Source organism: Somniosus microcephalus, chromosome 7 (assembly GCF_052327205.1).
Source record: "Somniosus microcephalus isolate GS21.2 chromosome 7, FLI_Smic_1.0, whole genome shotgun sequence".
Classification (NCBI taxonomy): domain Eukaryota; kingdom Metazoa; phylum Chordata; class Chondrichthyes; order Squaliformes; family Somniosidae; genus Somniosus; species Somniosus microcephalus.
The window spans coordinates 92,270,509-92,292,256 of NC_140993.1; positions in this window are offsets into that span (position 1 = coordinate 92,270,509).

Consider the following 21,748-nt stretch of genomic DNA (forward strand, 5'->3'; position numbering starts at 1 on the left):
GAGATGGGGTAGCAGTATTGATTAAGGAGAATATTACAGTGCTGGAGAGAGAGGATGTCCTGGAGGGGTCAAGGACAGAATCTATTTGGAGAGAGTTGTATTCTATAGGCCGCTACTAGATGTATTCTATAGCTCACCAACTAGTGAGAAGGATATTGAGGAGCAAATTTGCAGGGAGATTACAGAGAGGTGCAAGAACTATAGAGTAGTGGTAATGGGGGACTTCAACTATCCTAATATAGACTGGGATAGTAATAGTGTAAAGGGCAGAGAGGGGGAAGAATTTCTGAAGTGTGTTCAGGAGAACTTTCTTGATCAGTACGTTTCTGGCCCAACTAGGAAGGAGGCATTGTTGGATCTGTTTCTGGGGAATGAGGTGGGTCAAGTAGAGCAAGTGTCAGTAGGGGAACATTTAGGGAACAGAGATCACAGTATCATAAGGTTTAGACTAGCTATGGAAAAGGATAGGGAGCAATCTAGAGTAAAAATACTTAATTGGCAGGCAAAACTGTAATCGAACAATGGGCTGCCTTTAAAGAGGAGATGGTTCAGGTACAGTTGAGGTACATTCTCACAAGGGGAAAGGTAGGGCAACCAAAGCCAGAGCTCCCTGGATGACGAAGGGGATACAGAGTAAGATGAAGCAGAAAAAGGGGGCATATGACAGATGTCAGGTTGAGAATGCAAGTGAGAACCAGGCTGAATATAGAAAGTTCAGAGAAGTGAAAAAGAAATAAGAGGGGCAAAAGAGAGAGTGTGAGAATAGATTGGCAGCTAACATAAAAGGGAATCCAAAAGTCTTCTATAGGCATATAAATGGTAGGAAGAGGAGGGGTGGGGCCAATTAGCGACCATAATGGAGACCTACGCATGGAGGCAGAGGGCCTGGCTGAGGTACTAAAGGAGTACTTTGCATCTGTCTTTACCAAGGAAGAAGATGCTGCCAAAGTCATAGTGAAAGAGGAGGTAGTTGAGATACTGGATGGGATAAAAATTGATAAGGAGCTACTAGAAAGGCTGGCTGTACTTAAAGTAGCTAAGTCACCAGGACTGGATGGGATGCATCCTAGGATGCTGAGGGAAGTAAAAGTGGGGAAGTAAAAGTGGAAATTGCAGAGGTACTGGCCATAATCTTCTAATCCTCTTTGGATACGGGGCTGTTGCAAGAGGACTGGAGAATTGCAAATGTTACACCCTTGTGTAGGGGGTGGCCTGTGGGCTGGCGCGTGCGCCCAGTCAGTTATGCCTCTGACTGTTTGTGAGCGGTTCGAATCACTCCCACGCCCCTGGGTTCTAGACACCGGACTTAGGTACAAGGCGGCGGTACAGAGAAGACTCCAGTAGACAGGTGGTTGGCTCCAAACAAAAACCAAGATTTTATTGAAGAGGAAAATTGACACGATCTTATGGGAAAATTACTAGTATACACTTCTACAGGCAAAAATACAAAAGAATAACTATACTTATACAGGGAAGGGGGAACACACGGCACATCGAGGGAAAACAAACTATCTTAATAATCCCCTTATCCTTATCCCACCCCCTATATCTAACTAGATTAAGCTATGAGGGGTCAGAACTTATGCTCACCAATCAAAAGGGTTTGTTGGACTCAAAACAGCGGTGGGGTTCGGGGTTCGCTCTTGGTGCTGTCTGGAGCCTGCCGTCGTCACGTGGTCTCCGGGTGCTGCAAGGGCGTTGTCCAGGTTCGAGTACCCCAAAGTTAAAGTCTCTGGGTACTTTACCTTGCAGGGATGATTCTTCGTCGTCGGCCAACAGCTTGAGTTTGTGTGAAGATAATCACAGGTCGGCTGAGGCTGAAGGCCCGATGATTCGAAGCCTACCCTCAGTTTGTCTCCTCAGTTGGTCCGTGTCCGCCCGATGCAATGCCTGGGCGAGTTCCAGATGGAGTGGGGAAAGGCACGGGCAAAGGCCAGGGGGTAAGCGCGGGACGGGGATAGTGCGACAGCCACGAGGGCGAGGGGCAGAAGAGCAGAGCAGAGCACACCAGAGCAGAACGAGATTGCCACCCGGGGCCTTCAATTATACTTCTTTCGAAGACCCTTATCTGTGCGCCAAATCAGGTTGGTTCTTTGTCTTAATTTTGGCGGGCTATTTTAAATAATGGTAGCAATCTACTCTAACTGCCTTTAGATGGCCGGTAATCACATCTACCGGCCCGATAATTGACTTGTTTTGTCATGAATGTTCCTTGATGGGCCTGTCCAGCCTCGATGGCTTCCTTAATCTGTTGTCGATTATATATGCAAACTGCTTGATGGCCTTAACTATAGGCCTAACTGAATTTAGGTTTGTCTCCAATTTGATCTAATACATAATTCAAAGTCCTGTCTGGTTTCAAAATACAAAGTCTCTCTTCACAGAAACTGCAGCTTTAGTTTCGATTTCTCCACAAGCTGCCTTCGTTGCAGAGTCTAAGTTTTAAAATCTCACAGGCTTTCTGCCACGAGGCGCGGACACCATTTTGGGTACACTTTTTCATTAAAAATGTCCATGCAGGGTCCCTTTTCTTATTAATAACCTTCGGGAAAATGTAGAAATTTTGCAAATTTTACATTCCCCCCTGTGATACTAAAACTTGCTTGAAGTATCATACTTTCCAAGGTGAGCAAAATTTTTTCTGACCCTCCATAGTCAACCTTCCCCTGTAATTACCTATCTAATATACCCACAACACATGCACTTCCCATTATGCGAGAATGTAGTGTACATCAGCATACAGAGAGTAAAATTACAGACTTTACACACATCCAAGCATGGAGGGGGTCCAACACCCCTGCACCACTTGGTACACATACATCTTTATTAACCACGTTGCAAGAAAACAACCGAAAAACCTTTTATTAAAAATAACAAACACAAAAACCAAACAATCTTTAATCAAAATACAAGGAAAAGGACTCAAACGGGCGTATCTCCCTCCACCTTTACATAATGTTCCTTCCAGATCCTCTGGTTTCGGAATTCTGACCACTTACCTTTTCTTTACACTGAATGCAAACTAAATACAACACTATCCATAACTGGCAAACCACAAGAATGTGGGACGCCAGTCTGATCCATGAAGGGACCTCTATTTTATTGAAAATGTCCCACCAGGGTGGAATCACAATATCCAATATCTTAGTCCCTATCTCTACTGTTTTCTGCTCGAGAGTGTAAAAATGTTTCTGCGAAACTATAACGGCTTTGAGTATTTTGGTAAGGTGTTCAGGGAGAGGGGGAATTTCGTAGCCAAAGTGGGCTACGTACTTTTGCAAATCTGTAAAATTCTCCTTCACAGTGAGGTGAACAGTGGAGGGTTCAAGAATGGGGACAATTCACTCCTGGGCCACTTGAACTTCTGCCTCGGGTTTAAAACAGAAGCTGCTGTCACTAACCGGACACCAGCTATGCTGTCCATGCTGGTTGTGGGACGCACCGGTGGTGACACAATATGTCCCACCTCCTATATATGCTACCTGCGGGGGAACATGGCCTTGTGCCATTGCCTCCATGGTACAATTTATAGGTTTCGTGCCAGCAGCTCTGAACCCGCACTGCGGTTTCGAATAGGCATTCAAGTGCTGGGGACACAGGATTATGTGTGCTCCCCGGTTCCGGCACCCTGAGAGGTCAGTACCTGTCATAGCGGGCTCCCACTTTATGACGTAAGGTGGGACCGCTGTGAAACGAATGTGTGCACCCCCTTGAATGACTCCAATGTTCTCCACCCTGTATACCGGTGCAGGTCGGGCTGTCCTACCCATGACCGGCATCCTAACTACTACTCCCATGATTGTGTGGTTGGACCGTCCACAATCCACGGGGACTGGGTAGGCCTCGGAAGCTAGCCGGAGTTGGCATGGGCTTAATGCATTCTCAAATGGCTGGAGGGCTGCGAGGTGCTTGTTGCTAATCCAGGAAGGGACCAAACCCTGTTTTAAATCCTCCAGATTACTGCGGCCCTCGCCCAGTAACCACGCCCCATATAACACGCACACCTCATTCTGCGCAGCCTGGTCAGAAGCATTTCTGTCCTCCCTTATGAGAGCATTTACTATCCTTGCGTGCTTTTCCAACTCTGCTATGATTTCCTTTAAATGGACCATCATGGCCTGGTCCTCATGCAACTCCGAGCCCACTACCTTGTTCTCATCCAGTAATATCTTCCTCAACTGTGTTTTTAAACCATTTATCTGGGTCTGCAGCTCTATGTCATCTAAACTGTTGATGACAGAGGACCCAGTACTAAACACAGTAAAAACATCATTCCACACACCCCTTCTTTGTCTCCCTGTGTTACCCAAAAACTCTCGGTGTGTGGTGTAGAGTTCGGTTTTGTCCACGTTGGCGAAATCAAACTCATAAAACTTCTTGAACATGTCGTTTAATAGGGCCTGGTATAGCTGCTCTGTTTCTTTGGGACGCCACTCCGGAAAATGCACCTCGGTGAGATTTAAAATCACGGAGGCTACCGCGTAGTGCACCCCCTGGTACAGTACCTGAGCCATAGGCACCAATACCAGCCCATTCCCTGGTCCCTTGGTGGTGGTGGGGCACCCCTCCCGGCGTGTCCTTGATGCCTGAGTCGTGGGCAAGGGCTTTCGGGTGCGTGCCACTAGCTCAGTGTCTTTAACTGGGGCTGGATACCGCGGGACTATGCATGTGTGTAGGTGGGAATCCCATTCTATCCCCTTCCCCTTATCCTGCCAGGCTGCAGAGAAGATGATAGATACGCCCGTAGGGCAGGCCCTTTTCGACCCCCACATACAGACGTAAATCCCCTGTTCCGATTCCCACCACTTGTCCCAACATACACTCGTCCCTTCTTCAGTCCCGGTGACCGTTCGGTGGGTGTCGTTGTCCATCCGTTCCCAGTCCGTGGTGCGATCTCCCATGTCCGTGCTCAGCTTCCTGAGCCACCACCATCTTCCTTGGGGAATCTGTCCTGTGAAAGCCAGGCACACGCGTTTTCCTTCAGTGACCCCGATCCGCGAGGCCACAACCGGTACGCTGGGGCAGGGGAGGGAGGCCTCCCCGTACGTAAATCCGGTCTGGCCGGAGTACTGGGTGGAGTTGGATCCCAACAACCCGGGCCATCTTCCCACGTGGGCGTAGACGGCAGGTCCCTCCGTGCCTTGTTTCGGGTGAGCCTGTCCCGGTTTACCTCCCTGAGCTGACCCTCCGTGAGCACCGGGGCTAGTACATGGGTGGGGGTCCGAATAACCCTGCCAGTCATCAACTCGTACGGGGACTACCCCATGCTTTTAGACTGGCTGGCCTGGATCCCCATCAAAACCAATGGTAGGACCTCGGCCCATTTACGGGGCGAGTCCACCGTCTCCTTTCTTAACCTTTCTTTGAGGGTCCGATTCATACGCTCCACGATCCCTGATGACTGCAGGTTGTGGGCAACATGCCATTCCCCTTCAATGCCCAACAGCATAAGGGTGTTCTGCATCACCTGTCCGGTGAAGTGACTCCCTTGGTCGGACTCCACAAACTGTGGTAGTCCCCACCGCGAGAACACTTCCCGGACCAGGACCCTGGCAGTACCCAGAGCTGTGGCTGCCTTGCAGGGAAAAGCCTCTACCCACTTGGTAAACACGTCCACCAGGACTAGGCAGTATTGATAGCCTCCCTGGGCGGTGGGCAGGGGCCCGATGTAGTCGACTTGTATCGACTGCCATGGTCCCACTACCCTCCTGACGTGTCCCATAGGGACCTTCCTTTTATGGGGGTCAGGGTTGTTCGCAGCGCACACAAGACAGCCTGCACAGAACTCGCGGACATCGTCCCTGAGTCCCGGCCACCATCCCGCCTGTTCCACCCGCTGCCAGGTGGTCTCAGGCCCGGGGTGTCCCGCTCCTGGACCCTCATGGGCCAGTTGAAGGAATTCCCTCCAGTGCTGCTGCGGCACAACCCACTGTTCCCCCCGGAACAGCATACCCTCTTTAACGGAGAGAGTCGCTGTGCCGTACGGACCGTTTATTCCCTTTCCCTCAGCAACTGCGCTAAGGACTGCTTTTAGGACGGGTCTTGGGCTTGGACTGTCTTAAGGTCCGGGGCTAATGCTACCCCTACACTCCCTTGGGTCCCGTCTCTACCTCTGACCGCCGCCATGGGTCTGGACCCAAATGGGTCCCAGAAAGTGCCTGTGCAGGCACTCTCCTTGGCGAGCAAGTCAGCCTGCTGGTTGCCTTGGCCGCGGGGTTCTGTGGAGGAATGGGCCTTCACCTTGTGGATGAAAACCTCCCCTTCCTCCCCCACTGCTGTCAGGATCTTTTCCAGCAGGGGCTTTACTGTGAGGGTTCTCCCGTCAGCGGAGGTGTATCCGCGGCGGGACCAGATGGCCAGGTACTCCGTACATGAATTGCACGTGAACATGCTGTCCGAGCAAATCGTGTAGGGGGTGGGGAAGATTTCGGGGTGTGTAACAACATACACCACCGCAGACAGTTCAGCCTGCTGGGCACTCATGGTGCTGGGGAGCTTAATCGCCATGGCAATGTTTGCCGCTGGGTCGTAAACTCCACACCCCGTGAGACGCTTGCCAGCAGATACCGTGCTGGAACAGTCTACATAGATCTCGCGGCCTGTGGGATGTATCCCGGCCTGTAAACCCATGTTTACTTCCCAAACCCCTTCAATGGAACACCGGTGGGCTGTTCCAGGATATACCAGGTTGGCTGCGAGCTTTGGCTCACAGAGACCCTTCACCTTCAGATCCATCTGTGAGAGGAGCAAGGTCCAGCGGGCAATGCGGGCACTTCTCACTGTTCCATCCTTGATCCTCCCATCCAGAAGCATCTGGGTGGGTGTGTGATGGGTGAGGAGGGTGATGGGAGAGGTGCCTGTGAAGATCAATGATGTTTTCACAGCCCAATGTGTGGCCAAAAGGTGCCGCTCACAATTGGAATAGCTCCTTTCCACATCAGTGAGTATCCTGGAGGGGTACACCACCGCCCGCAGCCGGCCGTGCCGCTCTTGGAGCAGCACAGCACTGACGCTGTCCCCGCTGGCTGCTACCTCCAGGAAAAACTCTTTCCCCCCATCTATGGCCCCTAGAGCTGGCGTGGTCTGCAAGTCTTTCTTGAGCCTGACAAATGCTGCCTGGCAACCCTCATCCCAAAGCCACTCCACTCCCTTGTGTAGGAGTCAGAGCAGAGGGGTTGCAGTGGCCGCATAGCCCTCAATGAAATCTCTACAGTACCTGGTTAGCTCCAGAGACGACCTCACACCCGTTACTGTGTTAGGGACCGGCAGGTCTTGTACCGCCTCCCTCCTAGCCTTGTCTATGGCCCTTTCTCCAGCGCGCACGGTCAGACCGAGGAATTTCACCTCCTGCTGGCCGATCTGCGCTTTCTTGGGATTTACTTTGAAACCCTTCTGTCCTAACAGCTCCAGCAGTTCAGCCAATAGTGGGCCATGCTCCTCTTTCGAGTCAGTGAACAGGAGCAGGTCATCCACATATTGAACCAACTGTTTAGGCTGGCTAAAATCCTTCAAACTGTTGGCCATGCACTGATGGAAAATGCTGGGGCTGTTGTGGAAGCCCTGAGGCAAACAGTTCCACGTGTACTGTTGCCCTTTAAACGTAAAGGCAAACTTGTACTGATCCTCCCTCCTTAAAGGGATGGACCAAAACCCATTTGAAATATCCAGCACCGTGAAAGTGGTCGCGGATGCTGGGATACTCCCGATGAGGTTGGCAACTGCTGGTCAACATTAAGTACAGACACTTTCAAATGCCCCTTATGATAGTTAATTGATGTGTAGCTACTTTATTGGCTTCAAAATGTTCATTTTTTATTCTACATTAATAATTCCAACACAATGCAAAGAAGTAAATGGTATTGTTATCTTAACTCAGCTTCTTTTTTCTGTAAAATCGGATTAACAGCTCAAGATGCAATTAAGGAAAAACATGTTCTGTTATTTCAGATTTCCAGCATCCGCAGTATTTTGCTTTTGCGTGCAATTAAGGAAGCTGCTTACCATAAATGTACCTAAACTGTGGCTAACTTCTTAATGGTAAGGGTAGGGTTGCAAAGGGGTGGAAAGTTTCCAGTAAATTTCTGTTAAATTTTCCACAGGAAGTTTAGCTTGGGAATTTTGGGAATTTTGCCCAAAAAAGCATATGCTAGCATAATATTGTTTTTTTTGTATTTCTTTTTTTCCCCACAGGTCCTCTCTTAAAATTACTAACAGAGATGGAATCTTAATTATTAAGGAATTTCTTAATCAATATATGTTTATCTTCTTACTTGGCTTGTTTTAATAATTACAAGTTTTGTGTGTGACTGTGAACAAATGTGTCCTGATTGGTTGGATGAGTGGATGAGCGATTAGCTCCCTCTATTTGTAATATTTGCATATCGAATTGTGATTGGCCTGCAGGCATCTGTAAGACTGCTATAGTTTTTTTAAGATCCAGGTTAGGGGTCCTGAGGGAAGTCATTTTGTTTTCTGCTGATGTTGTGATGATGCAGTCAGTAAATCAGACTTTATACCAAATAAACCAGTTACTTGTTGAACTCTGTTGTCCTTCAATTTAAAATATACAAAATAATACACTATTGGTGATGTAGCGTCGTGTGTGTACAGGTCATGCTTCCATCACATGGAGCATCAGCAAAAATGTACTCACCCTGTTGCAATCGTGCTGATCGACCGCAGTTCGACACAGAGATGAATGCCCTTTATTTCTCTGCATAGAACAATGCCACATTTACCGTCGGATGTGTGGAAGCATTTTACCCCAGGCATTAAAGATGGAAAGACTGTGTACATGTGCAAACACTGTAGAAAGCCATATGTAAAGAATGCCACAAAGATGCAGCAGCATTTATCCAAATGCAACAACTTCACTCAAAGCTCACAGCAGTCAGCCCAGAGTTCCTCTGCTTCCATTCAAGAAGATGATGGTTCTCATTCAGCATCAGGCTCCTTATCATCAGCAACTCCTGGCCCACTTGGAAGGTTCTTTGATACAATGGATAACCATAGCCAGAAGAATGCAGATGAGTGCCTTGCTCGAGCTGTATATGCAACAGGCTCACCCCTCATGCTCACAGCCAATGTGTACTGGAAGAGATTTTTCAATGTTATTCACCCTGCATACTGTCCTCCCACCAGACATGCTTTGTCTACTTATTTGCTGGAGGCTGAGTATAACAGAGTCCAAGGAAAGCTCAAAGAAACGATAGCGATGGCAGACTGTGTTGCAGTTATCTCAGATGGGTGGTCAAATGTACGAGGGGAGGGCATCAAAACTACATCGTCTCCACTCCTCTCCCAGTGTTCTTCAAGAGCACAAACACGAAGGACAACAGACACACAGGCACATACATTGCTGATGAGCTGAAAGCGGTCATCAATGATCTTGGATCACAAAAGGTCTTTGCAGTATTACCTGACAATGCTGCGAATATGAAGGCTGCTTGGGCTCAAGTGGAGGAGGCCTACCCTCATATTACGTCTATTGGGTGCGCAGCTCATGGGCTTAACCTGCTCTTCAAGGACATCATGGGTTTGAGAACCATGGAAGCACTGTACAAGAGAGCCAAGCAAGTTGTTAAGTATGTCAGGGGAAAACAGGTAGTTGCAGCAACCTACAACTCCAAGCAAATGACAAAGAACAAGAACACCACACTGAAGCTGCCCAACAACACTAGATGGGGTGGTGTTGTCATAATGTACAACAGCCTTCTGGAGGGTAAGGAGTCGCTGCAAGAAATGGCAATATCCCAGTCTGGGGATATGGAAACAACCATCAAGAAAATACTGCTGGATGATGTGTTTTGGGAGAGAGTGGTTAGCAGCCTTAAACTACTCTCACCAGTAGCATCTGCAATTGCTCAGATTGAAGGAGATGACGCTGTCTTGTCAGATGTTCTCAGGCTTTTTACTGATTTAAAAGAACAAATCAGCATTGCCCTACCCACATCCCTGCTGCTCAAAGCAGAGGAGAAGGCAATTGTTCAATTCATACAGATGCGTCAAGAATTTTGTGTCAAGCCGATTCATGCTGCAGCATACATGCTGGACCCAAAGCATGTTGGGAGACCAATACTTTCTGGAGAACAGATCAACAGCGCTTACAGTGTGATTTCTACCCTCTCACACCATCTCAATCTGGATGTGGGCAAAGTTCTGGGAAGTCTGGCAAAGTTCTCTACCAAGCAAGGTCTTTGGAATGGGGATGGGATATGGGAATCATGCAAGCATATCAGTGCACATACCTGGTGGAAGGGACTTTGTGCATCTGAGGCCCTGTCACCTGTTGCATCGGTGATACTCCAAATCCCACCTTCATCAGCGGCCTCTGAACGAAACTGGTCACTTTTTGGGAATACGCATACAAAGGTGCGCAACAGGCTGACTAACAAGAGAGTGGAGAAACTGGTGGCTATCCGGGCGAACCTACAACTTATTGAGCCAGATACAGAAGTGTCCACCACACAGCTAGACACTGACACAGAGGAGGAAATGGACACGTCAGAGCCAGAGTCAGAGAATCAGGAGGAGCAATGAGGAGTAGAAGACTCAGAAGACTCATGAGTAGAAGACTCAAAGGGACAAAATAAGGACAAATTACAAGCTAAATAAGCTGACGCTCTTTTTATTTTATTTTAGATGGGTCTTTTTTGTGGGGGTTCAATAAAGTTCAAAATTATAACCTAAATAAAGTTTTGAAAGCCTGTTTTTATTTGTATGGAACAGTATGTCTATTTTGACGACAAAGATAATATAAGGGTCAGAGACAAAAACCATCAGTGTGCAAAAAAACTCAAAATTCCCATAAATTCCCAAAATTCCCATAAATTCCCGAAAATTCCCATGGAAAGTTTCCTCTTTTAAAAATTCCCAGAATTTTGCAACCCTAGGTAAGGGTGACTTATGTCTTCCAGCATCAGGATCCATGTTTTTAACCCCAATTTTAATTATTTTATAAAAATTGAAATTATATGAGATGCTGTCCTAAATGGGATATACTAGCAGTTTGGATTCCGAAATTCTAATGAGTGATCAGATCAATAAAATCCATTTTGAAAAAATCAAGAAGATATTTCGAACACGGATTGTTAAGGCAGGTTCTGTATGTAGTTTCACTGATTTTAATAATGTCATAAAGGTTCTATAAATGTGCATATACAGAAGATTACAACAATATATATCAACCTGTGTTAAAAAAAATCACATGGCATCAGTAAATAGTCAAGATACAGATAAGATATTACATATTTCTATCAGTCAGCAATTGTGGGAATTTATATGGGCCACTAAATGGTTTCAAAGTTCTAGTGAGCACAGAACAAAATACTAATGTTAGATTTTTCCAGTTACAATAGATTCAGAAAGAGAGCTTTTATCAGCAGAAACCCATTTCTGGTTTGTGTAGCATTGTTTTATAAGTTTGAAAGATTGTACAGCCACAAGAAATTTGTGGAAAAAAACTAGCGAATAGCTTGAATTTTTTTTAATCTTCAATTTTAAATGAAGCAACTTTTCTATTGTGAAAATATTGCAGGTAATTTGGTGATGATTGACTACATGGTTTCAGTGTTACTGCAGTCACAAGTTGGCAGGTAACCTGGTCCAATTTAAAGACAAGAAAAGACAATAATAGTGAGATATATAGGCCTTGAAATTATGCTGTGGGATACTTGCGTATGAATGCCTTATGCAGTGGTCTGAGATTCCGCTCTACTATTTTAACAGTAGGGTTAACACTTTCACTAAAATAACAGTGAGAGAAATTTCAAACAAACATGTTAAATGTTCATACTTAAGCATTCATGGCTTAATTTCAGTCCCATAATATACAGATTGAGAATAGATCAAGATAGGAAGAGAGTTATATAATTCCATTAAGAGGAAATATTTGTACTTTATGGTTAGATCCCTGGTAAATCATAAAAGTAATGCATCCAGTGATATCATCAGAATTGATTAATTTATTTGAATGATGAAGCTGTTTCCTTTTTTTGTTTGTTACTTTAAGTATGTTTGCAAAAGTTAAGCAACATGTTGTCACATCATATTGTTCAGCTTAAAGCTACAGGTTAAATGTATTTAGGATAATTAGGACTGCAAAGAAATAAAAGAAAACAACAAATACCGATGGCACAAATGCTTATAAAAAAACAGAAATTGAACCAAGCTACAAAAATTTAAACAGGTCTCTTCTCTGCTTATTTTTTCAAACAGCACGACTTATAGAGGACACTGAGTGTTGGAAACTTCCTGATAAGGTGCTTGTACATGGGTGAGGCTATGTTCTTGCCATCTACATGGAGCACAGCTACCTTTAGACACAGCCAAAACTGAAATGAAGCTATCACAAAAAGCCTGCTGTATATATCTCGACCAGCAGACCTCCGAACACTCAGCAACACTTATTTGCTTTCATATAGTGCATCTCACACACAAAAACATCTCAAGGTACTTTACAGAGGAGAAAAAATGCACATCTTTTGTGGAAAGGTTAGGCTAGATGACTGAAAGCTTGGTCGAAGAGATGGGTTTTGAGAGGCTTTTAAAGGTGGGAGGCAGGTAGAGAAGTAGAAGGATTTAGAGAAGGAGTTCTCGGGAATGGGGTCTAGATGGCTGGAAGATTTCCCATCAAAGTTGGAGCAGAATGAACAAGAGGCCAGAGTCAATTGACCAGATAGCATGGGCGGCAACATAAGGCTGGAGAAGATTGCAGACGTAGTATGAGGCGAGGCCTTGGAGAGATTTACAGAAGAGGGTAAGAATTTTAAATTTGATCCATTGCGGGACAGGGAGCCAGTGTAAGTCAATGATGATGGTGGCCATTGGGCAGGTGAGGCTTATTATAACAATATGAGGGGTTTGCGCTTTTTGGAATTTATACAGGACACAGGTTGGGAAATAAGCAAAGAGGGCAGTGAAGAAGTTGAATCTAGAGGTGGCAAAGGCATGGATAAGCATTCTGCTGGCATTAGGAATAATATAGGGGCAGAGAAGAACAATGTTGCAGAGATGGAAGTAAATATTCCTGAATATAAGGTGTTCAGGAAAGATAGGGAGGGAAGGAACGGAGATGGGGTAGCAGTATTGATTTAGGAGAATATTACAGTGCTGGAGAGAGAGGATGTCCTGGAGGGGTCAAGGACAGAATCTATTTGGAGAGAGTTGTATTCTATAGGCCGCTACTAGATGTATTCTATAGCTCACCAACTAGTGGGAAGGATATTGAGGAGCAAATTTGCAGGGAGATTACAGAGAGGTGCAAGAACTATAGAGTAGTGGTAATGGGGGACTTCAACTATCCTAATATAGACTGGGATAGTAATAGTGTAAAGGGCAGAGAGGGGGAAGAATTTCTGAAATGTGTTCAGGAGAACTTTCTTGATCAGTACGTTTCTGGCCCAACTAGGAAGGAGGCATTGCTGGATCTGTTTCTGGGGAATGAGGTGGGTCAAGTAGAGCAAGTGTCAGTAGGGGAACATTTAGGGAACAGAGATCACAGTATCATAAGGTTTAGAATATGTAAGATTCGCAATTTTCAGCAAAAATCACGCAAGAAAACTGGATAAAATAAGACTGTTTATTGACCAAAGTAAGCTTGCACAGAAAAACCTTTGATAAAAGGGCATACAAAATGGCCGCCAGGCCCCGTGATCAGTTTATGAACCATTTTATTTCTGTTACTGCAAGCCAGACAGGCTTGTGGATTGAAGACAGTGAGCCCACGAAAGCCAGTCTCTGGGAACCGAAACTCAGAGCAACAGCATGCATATTCAATGGATTATAAGTACAGGATGGGGCCCATCAAGATATGGGCGGACAATGTAAAAACACTTATACCCATTTATCGTACAAAGGAAAAACCGTTTAGCAGCCATCAAGGAAAATGTCCGGACCGATCAATATGCGAACCGAGCCACGGTGACAATGCAAAAGACATTGAAAGACATTATCGGCCAGGAAGGCCAGTTTAAGTTATCACCGGCTCCGTTACAAGACAAAGCGCCCCTGCAGAGATTTCTGCCCGCCAAAATTAATACAAAGACAGGACTATGATTTGGCGGGAGATAAGACTGTCCCAAAAGAGTATAACTATGGATTGAAAGTCCATCTAAAAAAAAAAAAGACTTCGGACTCCGGGTTACTTGAACAACTTCTTCTTCGCTGCCACGGCTTCTTGTTGGGCGACTTCAGGCTTCCATTTCTTCAAGAACTTTCTTCTACGAGGAACGAACGAAGGGCGGACGGTGCCCGGATCGGCGCCTCTTCCACTTCGGCAGATCGATGAAAACGTTTTCGTTTTTTTTTAAAGACGGACGGTTTCGGTAAAAGGACAACGTGGTCGGTGTTCAGCCAAACAAGGCTCGGCCACGACGAGAAGACGACGAGGGTGGCCCGGGTACTGGGGTCGGGAGATCATCGACGACCCAGGCCGACGGAGAAGAAACCCTCTGGAGAACCGGCGATCGATGCCACAAGATTCTCCCAAGTGCATAGCCTGCATCTGGGTCTGCTCCATGAACCCAAATTGACTTGGTGGATCTCAACCTTAACGAGCGCTCATCGAGGCTGGGTCTACCCCACCGCCTCGAGGGAGGAGAGAATATCGACTGCGCCAGAAGTTTCCAAATCCACGTGACGACGGAAAGCGGTGCCAAAAAGGCTGCGAACCCCTTTTCTCGCGATTTCGAGAGTGGTGAGCATGATCCCAAGTTCCCCAGGTCGAAACTTAGTTTAGGTATAGGGGAGGGAGTTAAGGGAAATCGTAATGTGTTTCCCCTTTTTCGATGTACCGTGTGTTCCCCATTTCCATAGAGTCAAGTTCATAAATTTGTGCATGATTGTAGTAACTTTAATCTGTGCCTTTGACATGTATTTTGTAATGCTTCAAACTGTTTAAAAATAAAAGCATCCATTTCGTGCTATTCAACCTGGTCTATTGAGTTCTTTCTCTGCACTACTGTTCTCTGCACCTAAGTCCAAGGTCTAGAACCGTAGGGGGGGAGTGGGTCGAACCACTCAAGGGCAATTATTGCACGAAGCCTGGCAGGAGACCAGAAAGAGCAAGAGAAACCCCCTACAGAAATGGCGACCGCGGCAGGACCTTGGCAGCAGGAAAGTAGTGTGTTAGATCAAGATCTGAATAGACGAAATGTGATGGATGAAAGAATAGCAGATTATGTTTTCGGAAAAGTCAACCTCACAAAACAATGGATATCTGATCTACTAAGGGATAGGCACCCGCTCGACGCAGCCATCAAGTGGACAGCGGGTAGAGAGCATAAGAAATCTGTAGAAAAGGCGGTCTGGCTGATGTGCTACAAGAAACAAGTCCAGCTTTTGGACCAGGTAGTTGCAGCACAGACAGTCCAGATCAACGGCTTGCTTAAAGGCGTGGAGGAAAAGGTTGCGGGAGGTCAAAAACTGATTGAATCGCTTGACGCGCTGAACCAGGAACGCCGCTCTGTAATTCGCTGCCACGAAACCCGGGTAGAATATTTAAAATGTCAGGTCGTGGAGGCCAAGGCCAGTGAAGGTAGAATGAGAGAGAGGTGTTCCCGTCTAGCCAAACAAGTAGATGCCCAAGAGGAAAAGCTCCTGGGAGCCAGGGCAGCATATAAAATGGCCATGGAGGATAGATCTGAGAACACCGACCACAGCACTTGCCGCCGGGAGCTAGAGGACCTGAGAAAGGCCCTAGCGAAGGCAAACGGGTTGGTGTGTCTCATAAATCCACCAGCGAGTCAGCTGTTGCTAGCCAAGGAATCCAAAAGACCGATTCCACAAGAGGCAGTTGGGGTACCAACCCCCGAACCTTCTGCGCCTCCTGCCTATGAGGAGTCTTGGACTCCGGGACAGGAGACGGAGACGGTAGAGGAAAAGAGCCCTGAGGTAGAGCAACCCCAGACAGTAGAGTCGGGGTCGGCGCCAATGTGTCCAACGAGACACCGGAGGATCGGTCCAAATGAAGAAAATGGCGATGACGGACCCCTTGAGAGTCAGATCATAATGCCTCATAGCGCACGACAGCTAAGAGAGATGATAAGTCACATCCCAAAACTCTCCGAGTCAGGAGATCCCTCCGTGCATTTCAGGGACGTGGAGCAGACCGCAGCAGTCAATGACTGCGACGGGGTTGAACAGTCTAAAATGCTGCTGTTCTCCCTGGACAGTTCGCTCCTCCAGTGTCTCCCTGACGAGAGCAAGAGAGGGCACAGGGACTATGAGTTGCTACGGGATGAGATTCTGGAGATCATGGGAGAGGGGGACGGAACTCCGTTCCTCCGTTTAGAAAAGACAGTGCAGCTAGAGGGAGAACCCCCACGGGTTTTCGCCGACAGGTTGTGGCCAGTGTATCGGCGCAGCTGCCCGGGCGGGCCGGCCCGGGCCGGGCTGGATGGCGAACAAAGGGCTCACTGGCTTCGGTGCCTGGTAGCAGGTTGCCTGCCAGTAGTGAAGGAACAGGCCAAAGCATGGTTTGACCCCACTAACGCCCGCTCCACGGAGGAAGTAGTACTAGATCAGCTCACGATCAGTTATAGAAACAACAAGGGCAAGAAAATGCCTGTTGTGAAAGGAAAGGTGCATGAGGTGAGACCCGCAGCCTCTGCTAAAAAGGAATGGCGTCAGGAGGGAAATCGCCATCCCCAAGCAAATAGCAGTTGTTACGGGTGTGGGAAGGAGGGTCATTGGCGCAAGGACTGTAGGAATCCTTGGAAGGATAAGAGGGAGAGAGAGTTCGCCGCAGCCCAAGATCGAGCCCAAGCCCGAGTCGCCAACGGCCCGAGAGTTTCCCCAACACCAGCACAACCACAAGTGCAGGCCGCTGCCCCAACACCAGTCCAGAACCCAACCGTAGCCTTTGCCCCGAATGAAGGGGGTGGTGCGGTTGTGGACCCCGCTGCGATCGAGTCAGTCTTGGAGACTATGCGGTCTCTGATGACCTGGCAGGGGAAGGTAGCGGTTGCTAACAGCCCTATCGCCCCCGAGACCCCAGCCGAAACACCTAAATGACTGACGCCCGCGCAGCCCATCTACTTGTGTCCGCTCCGCTATGACGCTTGGAGAAGACCTGTGGTGGAGATGGAGGTGGAGAAACAAAGGGGTAGTTACCTGTTGGATACGGGAGCTTCGTGTACCTTGATCCACACGGACAAACCTTTTGCCTCACCTCTGTCCGCCCAGGCTCCATATTTAGTAGCGGGTTTCACGGGTAGAGCACAGGCTGGCGCGCACTCCCTCCCGCTCTCCATTCAGTTGGGAGCGCTCCACACCACATGGACGTGCATCCTATTGAAGTGGAAAGAGGGGGGGGGGAAAGGCATCCTCGGGGCTGATTTCTTGGTGGAACACGGGATCCTCGTGGACCTGAGAAATCACTGTCTCTGGGGAGCCGAGGGCGGTTTAGGTAAGGTAGTCGTAATCCCGGGGAAGGAAGAAAAGGGGGCCCTGTGCACTATGAAGCCATCAGGAGGTTACGATCTCGAGCTCATGATAACAAACGTCCCAACGGACTTGCAGGCGCGTGTGTCAGAAAATCTGACCGCGTTCGCCACCCACAAGCACGACTGCGGGAGAGTCACTGGGTTCGAAGTCAGCGTAGACGGGGACCCCATGATCCGACCCCAAAAGCAGTATAATTTCCCCAAGGAGGCAGAACCCGACATGGAGACAGCAATATCTTCATTGGTACAGCAGGGCGTATTGAGGACGATAGCCACCCACGTGAACTCCCCATTATGGCCGGTAAAGAAACCGGACAATTCGTGGAGAGCCACGGTGGACTATAGAGTCCTCAATAGTAATATCCCAGCCTGCGCGCCCACGGTAGCAGCAGTTGCAGACTTAATAGGGAGTATTCCAGCATCGGCGACCACATTCACGGTGCTGGACATCTCGAACGGTTTTTGGTCCATTCCGCTGCGGCGGGAGGACCAGTACAAGTTTGCCTTTACTTTCAAAGGGCAACAGTACACCTGGAACTGCTTACCACAGGGTTTTCACAACAGCCCCAGCATTTTCCATCAGTGTATGGCGGGGAGTTTGAAAGAGTTCAGCCAGCCCAACCAGATAGTGCAGTATGTGGACGACTTACTCCTGTTCACAGATACAAGGGAGCAGCACGGCCCACTGTTAGCCGAATTGTTGGAACTGTTAGAAAGGAAGGGTTTCAAAGTAAACCCAAAGAAAGCCCAGATCGGCCAGCAGGAAGTTAAATTCCTGGGTCTGGCCATCCGCGCTGGGGAAAGAGCCATAGAAGGGCAGCACGGTGGCATAGTGGTTAGCACTGTTGCCTCACAGCGCCAGGGACCCGGGTTCGAATCCGGCCTCGGGTGACTGTCTGTGTGGAGTTTGCACATTCTCCCCGTGTTTGCGTGGGTTTTCTCCGGGTGCTCCGGTTTCCTCCCACAGTCCAAAGATGTGCGGGGTTAGGTTGATTGGCCATGATAAAAATTGACCCTTAGTGTTAGGGGGATTAAATACGTGGGGTTACGGGGATAGGGTGGGATATGTGTTGGTGTAGGGGTTACGGGGATCGGGTGGGATATGTGTCGGTGCAGGCTCGATGGGCCGAAATGGCCTCTATCTGTACTGTGAGGTTTCTGTGATTTCTGTGATAAGGCCAGACGGGAATCTATACAAGATCTGCCGATTCCCAACACAGTAACGGGTGTAAGGTCCTTTTTGGGATTGACCGGGTACTGCAGAGATTTCATCGAGGACTATGCTGCCACAGCGGCCCCGCTACTTCGACTCTTACACAAGGGAGTCGAGTGGTCTTGGGACGAGGGGTGCCAGGCAGCATTCGAGAAGTTGAAAAGAGATCTGCAGACCGCGCCAGCCCTAGGGGCCATAGATGGGGGAGAGGAGTTCTTTCTGGAGGTAGCCGCTAGTGGGGACAGCCTGAGCGCAGTACTGCTCCAAGAGCGGCACGGCAAGCTAAGACCAGTAGTTTATTCCTCCAGGGTGCTCACGGATGTGGAGAGGAGTTTCTCCAATTGCGAACGGCATCTCCTGGCCACGCATTGGGCTGTGAACAGATCAGTGATCTTCACAGGGACCTCTCCCATTATGCTCCTCACCCATCACACCCCCACGAAGATGCTTCTGGATGGGAGGATTAAGGATGGGACCGTAAGCAGCGCTCGGATTGCGCGCTGGACCCTCCTCCTTTCCCAGATGGATCTCAAAGTTAAAGGCCTCTGCGCGCCAAGGCTCGCAGCCAATATGGCATATCCCGGGACAGCCCATCAATGTTCCGTAGAAGGGGTATGGGAAGTTAACATAGGTTTACGGGCCGGGATACATCCCACGGGCCGCGAGATCTACGTAGACGGTTCTAGCACTGTAGCTGACGGCAAGCGACTCACAGGGTGTGGAGTTTATGACCCTGCGGCAAACATTGCCCTGGCAATTAAGCTCCCCAGCACTATGAGCGCGCAGCAGGCTGAACTGTCCGCGGTGGCGTACGTGGTTACCCACCCCGAGATTTTCCCAACCCCATACACGATTTGCTCAGACAGCATGTTCACGTGCAATTCGTGTACGGAGTACCTCGCCATCTGGTCCCGACGCGGGTACACCTCCGCGGACGGGCGGCCTTTAACAGTTAAGCCCTTGCTGGAGAAGATCCTAGCAGCTGTGGGGGAGAAAGGAGAGGTGTTCATCCATAAGGTGAAGGCTCACTCCATTACAGAACCCCGCAGTCAGGGCAACCAGCAGGCGGATGCGCTAGCCAGGGAGGGTGCCCGCAGCGGCATTCTCTGGGACCCATACGAACCCGGACCCGTGGCGTCGATCCAAGGCAGGGAGGGAATTCCCGGGAACACAGGGGTGACACCGCCCCCAGACCTAAAGACCGTCCAAACCCTGGATCCCGCCCTAAAAGCAGTCCTAAAAGCCATCACAGAGGGCAAACAGGTAGAAGGTCCGTACAGTACGGCAGCCCTCACAGTCAAGGAAGGTATGCTGTTCCGAAAGGAGCAGTGGGTTGTGCCGCAGCAGCACCGAAGGGAATTCCTGCAATTGGCCCACGAGGGTCCAGGAGCGGGACACCCCGGACCTGAGGTCACCTGGCAACGGGTGGAGCAGGCGGGATGGTGGCCGGGACTTCGGGACGATGTCCGCGAGTTCTGCGCAAGCTGTCTTGTGTGTGCTGCTAACAACCCAGACCCCCACAAAAGGAAGGTGCCCATGGGGCACATCAGGAGGGTAGAGGGACCATGGCAGTCGTTTCAGGTCGACTACATAGGGCCCCTGCCCGCCGCCCAGGGAGGCTATAAGTACTGCCTTGTCCTGGTAGATGTGTTCACCAAATGGGTAGAAGCCTTCCCGTGCAGAACAGCTACGGCACTGGGTACTGCTAAGATCTTGATTCGGGAGGTGTTCTCACGGTGGGGACTCCCCCGTTTTGTAGAGTCCGACCAAGGGAGTCAGTTCACCGGTCAAGTAATGCAGAACGCCCTCAGGCTCTTGGGCATTGAGGGAAAGTGGCACGTAGCATACAATCCCCAGTCATCCGGGATTGTTGAGCGTATGAATCGGACCCTCAAGGAAAAGCTGAGGAAAGAGACAATGGGCTCGCCCCAGAAATGGGCGGAGGTCCTGCCTTTAGTCCTCATGGGGATCCGAGCCAGCCAGTCCAAAAGCACGGGGTATTCCCCACACGAGTTAATGACTGGAAGGATCATGCGAACACCCACCCATGTGCTAGCCCCGGTGCTCACTGAGGGCCAGCTCCGAGAGGTGAAACGGGACAAATTCGCCCAAACCCTCTTGGAGCGCCTGAGACAGATTTATGGGCAGGCGGCTGGGAACATGGGAAGACAGCACCAGGGAAATAAACTGTTGTTAGAACCTCGGAAACAACAAGAGTGGGTAGTCGGGGACCAGGTCATGGTCCGAAACTACGCCAGGGTAGGGAGTTTTGAACCACTGTACATGGGGCCATACAGCATTGTAGACAAAGCCAGCCCCATGGTTTATGCAGTGAAGACGCCCCGACGTACCAAATGGTTTCACATCAACCAGTGTAAACTGTTTAAACCGGGTACACCAGGGCCACCAAAGGGGACCAGGTCTGAGAACAAAGATCCTCAGCCTGTAACAGAGTCACAGACCACACAGGCTGGAGCAGTAGCCTGCGTGAAGGGAGAGGCCATCCCATTGGAGTGGGAGGTCTCATCTTTTGAATGGGATTTAGGCAGGGGAGAGCCCGAACAGCTCAACCTCGCTTTAGACCCAATCACGGAGGAGGAAGAGTCAGAGGACGGCAGTCCCGCCCTCGACTCAAGCTTGGGGGAGGTAGGGAGTGGGGGTGGAGACTCGTTACCTGTAGGGACAGGTGAGGTGGGGTCGGAAGCCACAGATCCCGACCCCGGGGGGGCGGAGCCTGAGGAAGGGGAGCTGGAGCCGGCAGCTGTGGAGGAACCACAGGCTGTGCCGGTAACAGTCACGACCCCAGGTCCATCGGCCCCGGGAGCCCAACCCAAAGCAGCCCCTCGTAGGTCAGCTCGAGCGCCCCAGCCCAGAAAATTTTGGCCAGATTCTTCCCATCCTCCCCAACCACGGTTTAAAGCAGCCCCAGGAAGACATGATCCCCGTTCAGCAGCGACAGGCTGCGGGGGATCAAGGCCAAAGATCAATGCAGCCCCACCGCAGGGTGTGGCACACGACAGACCTCACAGGGATTCGGAAAGCCGCCCCACGGAGGGCGGCGCTGTACATAAGTTAAGATAGGTAATTATGG